Below are 3,857 nucleotides of genomic sequence, written 5' to 3'. Positions count from 1 at the left end.
CCAAGCAGTTGATGCCTTTCAAGATTAATAGCCAATGCTATGTTGTAAAAATGCAGAATAAAAGTCAATCCTTACATGAGAGAATTACAGCCTAAGCACATTTCTCTCAGAAGGTCTGAGCTGACTGGTTTAGTTACTGGAGCTCTATTTTAGTGGTGAGTAGGTGTTTAAGAAGTATTTCTATTATAAAGGTGCCCCCTCCAATTCACAGTACAGTGACAGACACACAGAAAAACAACTTCCTCGCAAGATACATTAAACAGTAAAAGAAAAAATTAATTTAGGACAATAATTAAAACACCAAGTAGAACTAGCAGTGGAAGTAACAATTTATTTGCAAAATGTATTTCTGTTTGTCAGTCTTTTGCAGCCACATTAGAACAAAATACAAAGGAAGTATTACTTCATCAAGAAAAATATGTCTCTGGAAAGTACAAAATATGAAGGAGGAAGAAATTTTTGTTGCAGTGTTTTGTTTTGGTTTGTTTTTTTCACAAATTGATTTTGAATTTTGCAGGCAGGCATTTCATTGTAACATAATGTGAAGGTATTAATACATAAAACATACAGTTACCTTGCCTCTTACAGGCAATACTCCACTCAATTTGTTACTGCCATGGAGATATTGTATAGCCAGTAACACATCCCGTCAGCGTGATGCTGCGGTGGTTCCAGATTTGATCTGAACTTAAATGTATGGTGAGTCAGAGCTGGAGTCATGGCAGCATTTAATTAACCTGCTTAAAATATGTTGGGAAAACACCTATTTAAAGACACTTATTTCATTTTTTATTTTACCCCTAATATCATCCTTTCACTTCGGGACTATTATGAAACAGTGAAACATTGACTTTATTTATAGATTCTTAGAAAGATATTTTCTATCCAAACTAGGTTTAGTGTAAGAATCTTCCATAGGTTCCAAAATTCTATTCAAAGTGTAAGATGTTGTTTTTTCAAGATGAAGAAGCTAGTCTCTATGTAATGTAATAATATGTAATAATGGAATTAAAACAAAAAAAAATGTACAATACATTTCATCAAAGAGAGGATTAAAAGCTGTTTTAAAATTAAATTTTAAAAAATGTGTGTTTTTAGTTGGACAAGTATTTAGTTGTGATAATTAGAACCCTTTAAACATATTCTTTTTTGAGATATTAAGGAATTTACTCATCAAATTTCATTTCAAAGTGAATTGGGTGGCAGTTCAGAATCCAAGATTTCAAACTGGCTAACATTTTGATGCCATGCCAATACTGCACCAAAGGCCAGGAAATACTGCACTTTCTCCTTCTCTTTTGGATCACTTAGCAATGGTCTGTAAACTAGAGTCCAAAACATACTCTGGGAACCTGGCTTTTAGCTTTGACTCACAGAAGCAAAAAGCACATCACCAGCTGCTTCCACTTATTGATCCACTTCTACAGTGCTGAAATACTGCTTGAAGTTGGTGGAGCTGGATATTAAACAAAATCGTGCAGCCTCTTCAGAGAGATCCTTGAAGAGAAGCTGGAATCAGCACTTTAAAACTTTACTTGTTATTTAGGTTGTGCATTTCTGACTAGTACCTGACCTGCTGTCCACAGAGAAATTCAACTTGGTACCAGTGGGAAAGATCTTTAAAGATGAAGGTGATCAACGACAAAAAAAAAATTTATTTTAGTTTATTTTACTTTTAGGCTGTTTTACAGACTCTCCATCCCTGACTACTTCAAAGTCAGGATGAAGTGATTTTTCACTTTGTGCCAAGAGAGCAACAGAAAACAAAACAAAATAAAAGGAAAGGAAAGGAAAGGGAGACAAAATCAGAATATGTTTCTGAAAAGCTACTTCCAGTCCTGCTGGATTTCTCGTGAACATCCAGGCTTCAGTCTGTCCTGGAGATGATCCCCACAGGGCGGCAGACATCAATCTGTACCTTAGTTCTCCTAACTGAAAAAAGAGTTTTATCTTGCACCCAGTGGTGTTACTTCAGCTAAACAAGTGAAGTGAGATTATATCTTCTGTATTACAGGTATGAAATCTGCCTGCTCTGAAATGCAATTAAATGAAAATTAATTTTGTTGATGCTAAAGATGGTAGAGTTTGAAGGAGACACAGTGGTTAACATAGCACAGAAAAGCATAGAAAAGCAACTTTTTGAGTGTAGAGGCCCTTTTTTATTCCTTTTATGAGCTGCACTAACTTTATATCTCTGTACAGATCACGCTCTGTCATTTTGACTAAAAGCACTTTTATAATTTTATTTTTGAGAAAAACTCAATAGAGTGTCTCTGAACATACCATCAAGAACTGTTAGTGGGACCTGAATCTTCTCTTTTTTCATAGGGCTAGGAAAGAGCAATTTCTTTCTCTGCAGTTTCTGAGAGGGATGGAAGTGGGAAAAAAAAGGAAAAAATGTTTTTCACAACTCCCTCCCAAAACAGTGATCTGATTCTCTTCCTTAGTAGTGATAGCTTCTTTCTATTACAAAAACCTATCTTCTAGTGATTATAAAAAGTATATTTCACATCTGCTACTGCCAGAACAGCTTAAAATGGCATATGACAGAGTGCATGACAAAAGAAATCTGACAGAATCCCTCCATCAATGAAGAGTCAGCCAGGGCAATGAACATGGTCATGGTCAAAATTTTCAGTCAGCAGCTGTATGTGCAATAACCCGAGAAATGTTTTGCAAACAATATTAATCCTGGTAGAAATGTCTGAGTAAACCCTGCTTGGGTTTTCCTTCATAGAAGAGTTGAGAAGTGACAATAATAGAGAGCCTTCTCTCAAGAAGAAATAATGAACTATTATTTAAGATCATGAAAAAAAATGAAGACAGATTTGCAATTATTTTCAAGTATCAGGATGTTGCAATACCACAAAGAGAAGTAACCCTAACCAAAAAATTACAAGGATATTACTTACTCCTAAGAACTCAAAATTAGTTTGATTTGCTGTTAGATTTTCTCTTTATTCTTATATTGAAAATCTGTTGTATGTACCTCGGTCCATTTATCATTCTTGCTTCTGCAGAAAAAGTAAGTTTATTTTTAAAAAATCCCATTTCACTGAAACAGCTCCAGTCTTTAGAGTTAATCCTCACTATTGTCCATCCACAATATATAGTATTGCTTACCTCACATACAGGCAAGAAAACTCTAGGAAAGAAATGTAACTTTACAGTATTTCTTTCAAATAACAACTAAGAAAAATTCATTATTATGAATTTCTCTCTCTAAATGTGCAGAGCAGCAGATTTCATCCTTCTTGAACCAAAACAAATGGTACAAGAATTTTATTCTATTTTAAATACGATACTAGTAGGACCAGGGCACTATGACTTAAATTTCCTTTTAGAAAAGAAATGGAAATCTATTATTACATATTATTACTATATATGTGCTTAAGGTAAATAAAAGAAATATCTTTCTCAAGGCCAGCTTTCCACTCCTAATCTGGTTATGATAGTTGAATCTAACTTGGTATTTACGCGCTAGCACAATTCTTGTGTCTTATACTCACTTTTTTCTAGATGGATAACAATGTAGAGATTAACTTAAACTAGATCTCTGCTTATAGACCTTATAACAGCAAAAAGCAGAAAAGTGTTTCTTTTCTATTACAATTAATCATTGATCAAACACTTGTACTGTCTTGGCCAGACTGGCACATGAAATGATACTGTCTTCCTGTTTTCCTTACTCTAAGTGACATTTAAAGGATACAATTAGCTTCCCCTTCCTATTTATCTCAGCTTCTCTTTAAATCAATTAAATTTTGGCTTTCCCCTCCTCTCAAAGGTGCATTGAATTGGCATTTAAATCAAGAAAACTAACATTTCCCTATTACTTGGACATAAAAAACTGCAGG

The sequence above is a fragment of the Melospiza georgiana genome, chromosome 1 (genome assembly GCF_028018845.1).
Source record: "Melospiza georgiana isolate bMelGeo1 chromosome 1, bMelGeo1.pri, whole genome shotgun sequence".
NCBI classification, from domain to species: domain Eukaryota; kingdom Metazoa; phylum Chordata; class Aves; order Passeriformes; family Passerellidae; genus Melospiza; species Melospiza georgiana.
This window is presented reverse-complemented; position numbering follows the sequence as displayed.